Raw genomic sequence first — 12349 nt, forward strand, 5'->3', positions numbered from 1 at the left:
TAACACCTCGGAGCTCAACTCCCCGGGACACTGCCACAACCCCTAAATGTCAGGAGGCACCAAGAACAATGTTCTCGTCACAAAACCATCGAAACGATTCCAAGATACCCGCGTGATCCTAAATTTTTTTTAGTAAAATTTGAGAAGAGAAGAGTTAAAACTCTACGTCATGATGTCTCACCAGAGCGACAAAGAGACTGAGGAGTAAAAAAAATTCCTAACTCTCCGATATATAATTCCTAAATGACTCAAAACATTTTTCTAGACTCAACAATGCCAGCGATTCGATCAAGCAGAGGGCTCCTAAGGTCGGGGAAGGCTCTGATATCAACTTGTAACGCCCTCGATGCGGCTATATCTCCTACGTGTCGAAGCACGACTTAGAGGCATAACAGCATTGAAAGCAATGTCACAAGTAAGGTAATCTTCATACAACCCATATATTACATAAGGGAAAGAGAAACATAGCTGGCTTACAATCACCAGTACACACAATTACATGAATAAAGCATTACATCAACCAGAAGGTCCGACTACGGAACCCAAAATAAAAGAAGACTACCCCAAAAGCGACACGGTCCCCGATCGACCCCAACTGGGCTCCACTACTGATCAACTAGAACGAAACAACACAAAGGACAAGATCTTCATCGAGCTCCTCTTTGAGCTTGGTTGCATCATCTGCACGGTAACCTCGGCACCTGCAAACTAGTTTTGGAAGTATCTGTGAGTCACGGGGACTCGGCAATCTTGCACCCTCACGATCAAGACTATTTAAGCTCATGGGTAAGGTAAAGGTATGATGTGGAGCTGCAACAAACGACTAGCATATATGGAGAAGGTCTCAACAATAAAAAATGTATTAATGCTCATGGGTAAGGTAAAGGTATGATGTGGAGCTGCAACAAGCGACTAGCCGGACTTGTGTAGATGATTAGGGGTCATGGATTTGTGTAGCTAGCTACCATGGCTAATCTCGTGTCTGCTGCAAATGTATTAATGCTGACTCTTACTAAGTGTGATATTTTCTGATCCCTTTTAGCTCAAGATCACTAAGGGACTTTTGTTAATCTCTTTGCTCAGCCCCTCTTATAGCATTGCTAGTTGCAGGTGAAGATTGGAGATCATTGCTTGTTAGAACATTGTTTATTGTTGGGATATCACCATATACTTTGCTCAGCCTCTCTTATAGCGTTACTAGTTGCAGGTGAAGATTGGAGATCGTTGCTTGTTAGAACATTGTTTATTGTTGGGATATCACCATATTATCTTGTTTATCTTAATGCATCTATCTACAGGGCCTGAACATGGGAGCAACTCAAAGAGATTAACAAAAGTCTCTCAGTGATCTTGTCAAAAGGATCAGAAAATACATTTGCAAGCATGTGAACATGGCAAAAACATAATCAGATCACAGACTTTGTAAAAGTCAGCATTAATACATTTGCAGTAGACACAAGATTAGCCATGGTAGCTAGCTACACAAATCCATGACCCCTAATCATCTACACAAGTCCTCCCCACCTCCTTCCTCATGTTGGCTCTGACCGGGACGGCACACCAGTCAGCACCACAAAGGGGTCAAACACAACCAGGCTCTAACTGGGACATCACACCAGTCAGCACCACGAAGGGGTCAAACACAACCAGGCTCTAACTGGGACATCACACCAGTCAGCACCACGAAGGGGTAAAACATAACCAGGCCATGAAGTACTCAGCAAGAAGAAGGGGTCAAACACAACCAGGCCATGAAGTACTGGTGGATTTTAAATGGGCAAAGGCTAATTAAACATGAGAAGATTGTTACCAACCATACGTCCCCTGCATTAAGGTGAATGCCTGCTCCAGAAGTCGATGTGGTGTGAATCTTTAGAAAAGCCCATAGTACTCCGAACTCTTACAAAATCATTCACATTTTTTTTATTCTTCAGCATAAGAATGGGGGTGCATGTACAATAACTCACGGGATTGATGAGCACAAAGGAAAATATAAGGAAATTCAAGACATAAATCAATCGGCCAGAACCTTGACTTCCAGTCGACCGGCGCACATTGTTATGCTTGCGAAGGGAGACATCGACGTTAGAATCACATAAGTATCTCATGTCAGAGATCATCAGTACCTTACACAGCGTCGTGCCGACTCCTACACCTTGTTGTCGTGGAAGGAAAAACCAGAGAGTAAGGCCCATTTCGAAAGCTACCAAATTCACCACCCAGAGTCCATTATATTTATCCAGTGAGTTGCCTCCCATAATGCCCACAATTATGGTCACAATCTATATATGCTCATAAGTAAAAAGTAGTTGACAGTAAACTATAAGCATTACTCATAAACTATTAATGCTGACTCCTACGTCTAAATATTGGCTCAACTTGTTCTAGTTAATCAGTAGGCATAACAATAAAATATAATTCTTCTAATTGAAACACATGAAAATAATGGAAGAAAGGGAAGAGAAAAAATAACTTCAGCATAGGAACAGCTGCCATCCGACATAACACATGCCTTCAGGTCATCTACATAAAGAAAAAATGATAAGGCTTTTAAAGGCTTCATTGAGCAGGTGCACATGTGACTCGTATGTCCATATTAGCATAGGCATATTTTAAGAGCACTGTCATTTTCCCTTTTCAACATACGATGCCCTAATGTTAAGAAGTACATTAACAGGTAAGTAGTGCAGCTTGCCGCACACTGCCTAAGTCCAATCCACATAACAGGTCGCATCCATCAAAAAAGCATGTGGGCACATCAAATAAGAGAGTGGCCATTGAGATAAGAGATAACACATCCCATAATAATACAAAGCAAATTTTCCTATGATAAGGATACAAAAATCTACATAGGTGCCCATTAGAATTACACAACAAACTGCGTAAAGATCAAAAACATGGGCTTGGAAGGTACATAATTCAAGGTTCATCCTTATTCTGATAAAAATATAAGGTAACAACAAAAATCTATATATTTGAACCCTCATATGATGCATGGTCGAATAATATAGATTGACCATTACCAGAATAGATTTGGCAAGAAAAAAAGACTACAATCTTGTACAGTTCAAACCATAGGCTGGCCCTCAGAATGCTGGTGTGGTCACAAAATCATAGATAATCCAGAGAAGCATAACAGTGGCATGCAAGAAAAATAAACCAAGACATAGGAGCATCGACGTAAAATGTGAAAGAAAAGAACCGGTGCATCAAAGATAGTGAATCTTGTATTTTCAGTCGCAAAGTGGACCCTACCAACTTCGACAGTCTTCCCCTGAGCATATGCAAGAAAAAGCATAAGAAACCGTAGAGCATTAACACTGATCATTAAGCAGGCACAATAGTGTATCTGGAACATAATAAAAGCTGATGTAACATTAGGCACTCTCAAGATTTTATACTTGTGGGTTGTGGCCTAGAGGTAAGTTTTAATGTTGCAAATAGAGAGTTCAAAGTTTGGGTCATCAATGGATTGCACCTCCTCAAACTCGGATTGTTCATTAAATAGATCTGAGGAGCACTTGGTATGAGTGGCCTCTATTCATGTTGCCAAGCACACAAATATTAGCATTTAATTTTGGGGAAAAGATTAAATGCTGGATAGAAAATGCCATGCTCTCCATTTAACATACACTGGAAATTTCATTTCAATTCAGCATAGCTTGAACTCCTGATAGGCAATTCGTGAGTTAACATTTGGACTAAGATGGCCTTCATAAAACATATATGATCCAGTTTGAGAACATTTGTAGCATTTAAAATGAATGCATTAACATTTGGACTAAGATGGCCTTCATAAAACATCATTGATTATCCAAAAAGGCGCATATGTCGTGCTTTCTTTATCGACACAAAAAAACCAGGAGCACTCTTGCAAATAAATGTGAGAAGCATGGGCATTATTGCAGATTATTAATCCACGGTCCTATGAAAAATCTCAAGAACTAATATAAGTTGGTGTCTCTTTACTTCAGCAAAAGAAGCATAGGACCCTCAAAACAAGTGTTAAAATTTACAAAAATCTATTCAGCAGCAGCCAAGACGACCAAGCAAGCATGCACCAATATATAGATCAACTTTATGGTAAATAGCGGCCTACCTCTTTCTCGGCAATGGCCATAATGAGAAGGTCACTAACTGTTCTTCATTTGCGGCAGACACGCGTGTGCCTACAGCCTTCTCATTATGGTGAATATTAGATGACATGATTGTTTGTAACTGAATAAAATCTCCAAATTCTGAAAATGATCATAAGGAGCATCATATGAACTTTCTCATGGGTATCATTACAGTAATACAAAAACAACCATATGCAATGCAGCAATCATAATCAGGGCAAGCATTAAAATTAAACAACTATCATCATTGTCCATTGGAGATCTTTATAAGCCAAATTAAATGGAAGGAAAATGTCAGGACCCCCACACTTTGTCGTGGCTGAAACTATATGAAAAATTAACAATAAAACTTCCACTTTCCATGTTTATCCAAATTTTAGTTTAAGAACCAGATTCTCCTTTTTCTACACTTGCCCATAGATTTCCAATGAAGAATAAACGACACGGTAGTGGATACAGTGGGAGCAGGTTTGTCAATATTTGTTTTAAGCAAACAATATGATAGTAAGAAAGGAGATCACAAACTTAATGCACTAAAAATGAATAAAAAGTGTGAACATATATTATAACCCTACATACCGGCAAGACTATTTAAATTTTGTGAGCAGGAGAAGCCTCAAAGATAACTTACATAATTAATTTGGAAAGGCATAACCCTTGTTGTTTATAATGATGACTCTGGAATCTGTACCATCAGATAGATACTGAGAATGCCTCAGCAATCTATTCAGATCTAAATTTATATATCATTTTCTACAATGCATCATTATGTTTGGAACTCAACCTTGACTCTATTCAAGCACAATTGGCAAGATTGAGGTAAACAAAAATGGCATCAAAGACATCACAAACCTCACTTCACAATAAAACAACTGCATATCTGGTGCATTATCAGTGAGATCAAAATCCAATATAATGCTTCCAAGCTCCATATCTCTACTTTGCAGAGATCAAGTGGGGAAAAAAATCAGAAATGACACAATTTTCTCCCTATCAGCATGTCCCAAGGAATTTATGTTATAGAGTAGGCAACAAAATGACTTGCCACCTCATACAAACAGGAAGAGGTAATCATTTCATTCATAAATTTTTCGGGCACAATAGTCAAAAAAACATGGAAAGGCAAGTATTGCATAGCAAATATTGGAGCAGAAAGTTCCTACTTGAGCTAGATGATATCAGATATAACCTTTCGTCTCAATGTGAATACTGATCGAAGATCTATTATCTAGTCATGTCACATGCAGAATAAGATACAAAAAGATCATGTAGTATACAAAAAATGGAGTGCAGCAACAACAGAAAGAAACACTAAAAGGGAACATAGAGCAGAAAACCAACCCAAAATGCAAGCAAGAATTTTAAAAGGGGTACATAGAGCAGCATGAGCATTAGGCATAGAAAAATGGGGTCACCTTAAGATCAAGAATCAATGGCCCTCTCTCAGTTCAAATCAGAAGGAAAGAACCACTATTATTGATTAAAGTGTTTTTTAAATAGGCAAAGCACTGCAACACTGGATCCTAAGCTACAGTTGAGGCATACAAAACTATAAGTGTCTGTTCTTTTCATATATAAACAACCTTTAGTATCTCAACCAGAACCAAAGCAAAACAAAAAACATGGTTAAGTAACCAGCAAAGGAAGAACAAAACTTTTGGAATTTTAAAGTAACAAGACATGAAAAGTTCTTTTTTGCCTTCAATATTACACACATGAGGGGAGGTAGCTGCAGTTTTATTGCATAGTGGGCTTGGATTTGCCTTTCCTCGATCATATAGCCTACCCCCATCTCTTATCACCAGATCGATCTGTTTATACAATAGAGCTGCCCTGGTTATCACTCAACAAGAATGACCATCCAAGGACAACAAGTATCATAGGATCAAAAAGGATTCTAGAGACAAGAGGGAGGATCCAACTTAATGCCCACTGGTGCCTCGATTGCTCAAAGGCACACTAATTCCAGCCAAGGTAATCATCATCGCCCTAGCACGAACACCACTTGAGCATAAATAAGCAACACATTTAAATACAAATAAAAATGGTTCAAGATTCATTGCATAGCCGCCATGGACACCATCGCCGGCGCCGCTGATATGCCGCCCTCTTGCGTGGCCGCTGCCGCCATCGCCATGGGAGCCACCTGCGTGGGAGGGAGGGAGGCAGCTGCAGGAGCGAGTGAGAGAGGACGCGGCGGCTAGGTTTTCATCGCAGAAAGTCACGGTCATTTTATACCCCCCCTAAGCGAAATGACCCAGATGCCCTGGTGGGGGCACGGTATTTACATTTTGTTGCAACTGGAATTTTATCCGACGGCCCAGGTCGATCGAGGTCAAAATCGGATGGCCCACAGCGATCGGGCTCGAGACCGAACGGTCGGTATCACGACGGACTTTCAATCGGACGTCTAAAAATCCAAACAGCTGAGGAAGCTCCATTTCGGTTCAGACTCTAACAATGGGATTCTCGATTCAGGGTTCATTGCATAGCGGGCTCAGATTCACCTTTCCTCGATCATATAACATACCCCCGTCATCTCTTATCACCAGATCAATCTGTTCATACAGTGGAGCTGCCCTGGTTATCACTCAACAAGATTGACCATCCAAGGACAACAAGTATCACATGATCAAAAAGGATTCTAGAGACAAGAGGGAGGATCCAACCTGATACGCACAGGTGCCACGATTGCTCAAAGGCACACTTATTTCAGCCATGATGAATCATCATCGCCCTAGCACGAATGCCACTGATCAATCTAGCAAATCCAGGAGCATAGCTATAGGACCAGGGCATCCACATGTAAACCAGAGCATCACATTAGCTCCTATGATAGCAACTAAACATGAACAACAGCCTGCAAACCCTAAAATGGCATGGATCCACAACAACAGAGCTCAAATAGGAACCAATGCATGAGTAGGGCATAGAGCATCAACCAGACGAGCACCACATCAATATAGCCATGGCCATGTCCCATACAGTAGCCGAAGCAGAGGGGCGGGAGGAAGATGGACCTCACCGAGGGAGGCTGTAGCCGAGGCAGTACTCAGTGCGCGCCGGGGTTGCGCCTGAACACCGTCCAACGGCGAGGAACCGCGTCGGAGTTGCGCCTTGCACCATCCCGCCGACGAGCACGAACCCATCAAACAACCTGTGCAAGGAAAGCATCGTTGTTTATCAGAAACAATTAGCTAGGAATTATTATTTAATAGAAATGCATTTTTTAGCACATAGATATATACAGGAAAAATACATGAACAGATCCTTCTATCAAAGGTCACAGAAACAACAATATGAAATCAATATGTTAGTTAGAAAATGTTTTGGTAGAACATATTCAAAACATCCATGTGCAGTACAAAAGGAACTTGACCTTGTTGCAACCATCTCTGAACCTGACACTACAGTCTGAACCAGGGAAAAGGAATAACAATGCAGCTTTCTAGTCCTGACTGCTTTTCTTGTGAGCAAATGCATAATAATTTAGACTCAGGTGGCACTATACAGAACAAAAACAGTCTGAACTACTGCAAATACTACCATCGAGTCCTTACCGTGGATGACCATAACCATGTTGAGATTAACGGTAATGTGTATAAATTATTTACAGTTTTTCATGTTGAGATTGGTGTGTCCATAATGGAATAAGGACTCGATGAAGAGCATGTCACGGTGAGACAAATTGTACTTACAGCAAGTTTCATAATATATTTTGATTACTGATTAGCACAACAACCATAACCATGTGCACAACAATTAGCAGGAAAACAACACAGGCACATATAACCGAATCTGCAATATGATGAATATCAGAGACTGGAAGACAGAGAAAGAGAGACAGGGAGGGGGGTAGGGTGGAGTACCACCATGGATGAATGGACAGTAAACTGGATCTACAGGTTCTATCATTGTACCGTATCTCCTTCCCATCATTTGTTCTAATCCTACAGATACGAAAGAAAAGAGAGCAGGGGAAAGCGTGGAAGAGAAGGGCTCACCGAGCATAGAAGGAAATCAGTCGAAGCAGGCTAGGGTTTGTCCGATGACCGAGTGAACAGGACAAAAGAAGCATTCACCCTGAATAAATCAAATCAGAAAGTAATATTTAGTTAGCATCACTAAAAATTTGAAAAAAAGGAAATACATAGATATGTACATGCATTTTAACCTACTATAAGCCAAGCTGATGCCGGCATGGCTATTCGTTAACTTTACATCATTCAAGAAAATAGATCAATATTACCAGTTTGAGAGAATAGTTTGAATTGAATAAAAGGATTCACTTAACTGAAAAGATTCATTTAGTTTGAATGAATAAAAAGTTTCAGTTAACTAAAATGATTCAAAGAAGAGCAAGCAGGAGTACACTACTGCACAACTTGACTGAAAAAATTTACTCCAATAATACTGCTACATTTGCTACTCCAGTACAGAGGGAGTACTCCATCTAGTTAATGCAAAAGATTCATTTAGTTTTAACAAAAGATTTTGCTGAACAAGAGCACTAAATTTATTGCAAGTTTACACTAATGCAAAAGATTTTACTTAAAAGATTTTGCTGAACAAGAGCACAAATGATTCATTTAGTTTGCACTTGCTACTCCTGATTGGAAGAAAACTACAGCAAGTCCTACACCTGCATGTAAATGACCCCACATCAGCTTTGTGTTTCAACTGATTGGTTAATTTTGTTCTACAACAATTGCTTGTAACTGATCTGTTAGCTACTGGAGGTGTCCTTGCTTACTCAACACAATGGAGAACTGCTGTATTGGAGGCATTGGATCAAGAACTACCCCAGAGTACAATTTTCTTTACTGCAAGAACTCTACAAACTACTGCAAGAACTACATGCAGTACAGGAAAACATAACAAACAATTTCTTTCACACGTTCTTTCTTCACATTTTTTACTCCTTTATTTACTTGGATCAAGAACTACTGCAATAGTGACCTGGAAAGTATCTTCTGGTTCAGTTTACTCAGTTTAGCACAAGGAGTGACCAAGAACTATTCTCTACATAAAGTACTCAGTTTGGTCGTTCAGTTCACTAAGAAAGTAACAAAAGTGACTTGGATCCAGAACTATTCTCTACACGAAAGCATAGGAAATACTCATATCCTTTCTTTACATGGGAGCTATCTTTAGCACAAGAGTGACCTGGCAGGAACTGCAATCTGCAGTTCTGCTGTTTGGTGTGCATTAAGGATTCAGGAGCGAGACTGAGCAGAGACGGAGAATGTCAGTGTCCATTAAGGATTCAGTAACTCCAAACTCTACTGGACCAAGAACTACTGCAAGTACTGAATCCGACCACTTCAAGTACTACTGGATCAAGAACAACTGAATCCGACTACTTCAAGTACTACTGGATCAAGAACTACTACAAATACCATGCATGGAGAAGAGAGGCCGTACTATTGCAAGTATTCAGCGTGGAGAAGAGAGAGGCCGTACCATGCGTGGATGCGTGAGGACAACGACGATGTGGAGGCTCCGGCGCCGCTCTGCTGCTCCGACTCGTCAGATCCGTCGCTCCGGCGCCGCTCTAGACCAGTTTTGGCGCCGCTCCACATCCACGCCCGCGTAGCCCATATCCAACTCTGGCGCCGCTACACATCCACGCATCCGTCACAGAGAAGCTCGTCGCCGATGCAAAAATAATTGATTTTTTTACCTTCAGGGGAGCATGGTGGTGGCAGTTGGCGCCTTAGGACGGAGAGTGCTGCACCCTAGTGGCCACCTTGCGCCAGAACGGATCCGGAGGGAGGAACGATGACCTTGCCGGAGATGTGCACCTCCTTCGTCCACCACCACGCTGGGAGGGATGGCCGCGCGCGCATTACCATTGTGGTCAGGATCGGGAAGGGCAGAGGAGCGTGCCAGCGAGATGAATCTCGGCCGTCACGGCTGGATCTTGCCGTCTCGAGTCGCACGGCTGTGCAGAAGAGGCGCTGGGGTTGTGGTTGTAGCCCCACCTCGTACTGTGAGGCGGCGGCCCGCACTACTGCAGAGCGTAGCGGAGGAGGGCAGGAGGACGCGGCGTAGGGGAGGAGGGGAGGAGGACGAGAGCGCGGCGGCGGCTGCTAGGGTTGGGAGGGGATCAGGTAAGAGAGGAGAGTGGGGGAGGAGGAGGCGGCTAGGTCTCCCTTGGCAGCGGCCCCCTTTATACCCCTCCTAAGAGAAATGACCAAAATGCCCTGATGGGGGCATCGTATTTACATTTTGTTGCAACTCGAATTTTATTCGACGGCCCAGGTCGATCGAGTCAAAATCGGATGGCTCACGGCGATCAGGCATGAGATCAGACGGTCGGTATCGTGAGGGACTTTCGATCGGATGGCTGAAAATCCAAAGCGCCGAGGAGGCTCCATTTTGGTTCGGTCTCTAACAAGGGGATTTGGGAAGAAACAGAGGAGGCAGTTTGTTCCTTAATTGTGTATATAACAAGTTTCCGATCTCTATTTTTTGAGAGAAAGGGCTAGATTGCTTATTTGCATCCATCAATTATTGTTGCCCATGAATCCAAATTCATTTACTGTTTGAAAGGGCCAGATTGCTTATTTACTTATCCACGAAATTTCACAAAGAATTGTCAAATGCGAAACTTTTCAAAGAGGCCAAAGATTTCAGTTCAATGTCTACGCAAAGCCATTGAAAATGTGAAACTTAGTCAGGTTGAATGTTTTCTCAAATTCGCAACTAGTGAAGAATAATTTGAAATACAGTGAGACGCTTCGTATTGTTTTCACGTCAGAAAAAACAGAGTACTCGTATTGATCTATGTGTATGTGTGAACTCAGGAGGTATTTTTCACAGAGTAATTTTGAATGGTTCCAGAAAAAGTACTTGAACTGATGTCTGTATGGGTTTGTAATTATCGTGTTTTCGCAGACTAGACTTTACTCTTTTTTTGGTACGGTTTTCCTCGTAACTTTTTAATGGTTTACGGTATCATAGTCCTCGGAGTTGCATAGTTTATATCTTGAATTGAATGATATTTTTTTCAAAAAGAAAATGTTTTGTGTGTTTATTTTTTGAACTCTTTTTTTGCAACGATGTTTTTGGACTTCTCGCGTTTTGTGACTTGAACTTTTACCATTTGAATTTTCGTGGGCTTTTCTTTTATTTGAGTTTTTTCCCAAACTTATCTGAGACGTCATGTTTGAACGTACAACTTTTGTAGTTGTGAACTTGTCATTTTTCTATTTATTAAGTTGCTTTTTTCCTCTGAACTTTTACTGGTACAATTTTTTTTTGCAAAATGTCCCTTGAGTTAGAATTGTTGTAATTTTTAATTTTTTATTTATGGTACTTATGGTACTAGAGAGTTTGTACCTCTTAAAAAATAATCACTCGATGTTCTTTTAGTTTTAGTTTTTAGTTTTCTTTCTCATCCTTATCCTTACTGACGGTGTCATCACACATCGTACCTTCATGGTTTATGTAGTTGAACGGACTTACATTTTTACCATTCCCTTATTTTAAAAACTTATGTTTTCTTCTCCAAACTTCCTACCTGACGAGAATCAGGACTTATTTATTTTTTACATTTGTACTTCCAAGTGTCTTTAATGACATTTTCACTTTTTACTTTGCTTTACCTCATCAAACAGGCGCACAACACATTTCAAGAAACAAAATACGAATCTTGAAAGCACTAGGGGGATAACCATTTGCACATGACTTCATGTGTGTCTTCATCATAGAAAAATATACTAAATATCACCAAGTTCTAAGGTTGAACAAATGAATCATACAGAATATTGTAAAAACCCCACATTTTTATCACTAAAACAAACTTCTGTACTTGCATACAACCCTTTTTGAACTTGGACAGCACCTAGTCCTCAACTTGGACGATGACCAATGCTCAACTCTGAACGGAGGAGGTTGTCGTTGCTTTTTAACCATGAATGCTTCGAAAGACACTAGGAATTGCTTCAAAATTGCTTTATACTTTTTAACATGAGGGTTCTCTCAGCTGGGCCAAGAAGCAATCCATACATCATATTTTTATTCTACAAGAACAAAATACATCATATTGTTCTCTAACACTCACAGAATACACATAGAACACACACACTTAAGTTTAGAGAGCCATCCTGTTTATGTTCAGAGAATAAATGCATTTAAGCTCAAAGAAAAAATGTGTTTAGGTTCAGAGAACAAAACAATCTTTAGTGTGATTTTCTACATATGGATAATCGCAGAAGCAACATAGT

At 40.7% G+C, this 12349-nt stretch overlaps 1 long non-coding RNA gene across 3 annotated transcripts; it reads right to left on the reverse strand.

Moving 5' to 3' along the window:
* Positions 1 to 1386: 1386 nt before the first annotated feature.
* On the reverse strand, positions 1387 to 10259 carry LOC125537224. 3 transcript variants are annotated; one of them, XR_007295700.1, is made up of 6 exons: positions 9802 to 10259; positions 9582 to 9736; positions 8123 to 8201; positions 7144 to 7275; positions 4100 to 4238; positions 1387 to 3274 (listed from the first exon to the last, which is right to left on the reverse strand). It is a non-coding gene; the product is annotated as an uncharacterized LOC125537224 (long non-coding RNA). The 3 variants fall into 3 exon arrangements; XR_007295701.1 differs by having other exon boundaries at positions 4100 to 7275; positions 9582 to 9727; XR_007295699.1 differs by having other exon boundaries at positions 4100 to 7275.
* Positions 10260 to 12349: the final 2090 nt, after the last annotated feature.

Source organism: Triticum urartu, chromosome 2 (genome assembly GCF_003073215.2).
Source record: "Triticum urartu cultivar G1812 chromosome 2, Tu2.1, whole genome shotgun sequence".
In the NCBI taxonomy this organism is placed as follows: Eukaryota; Viridiplantae; Streptophyta; class Magnoliopsida; order Poales; family Poaceae; genus Triticum; species Triticum urartu.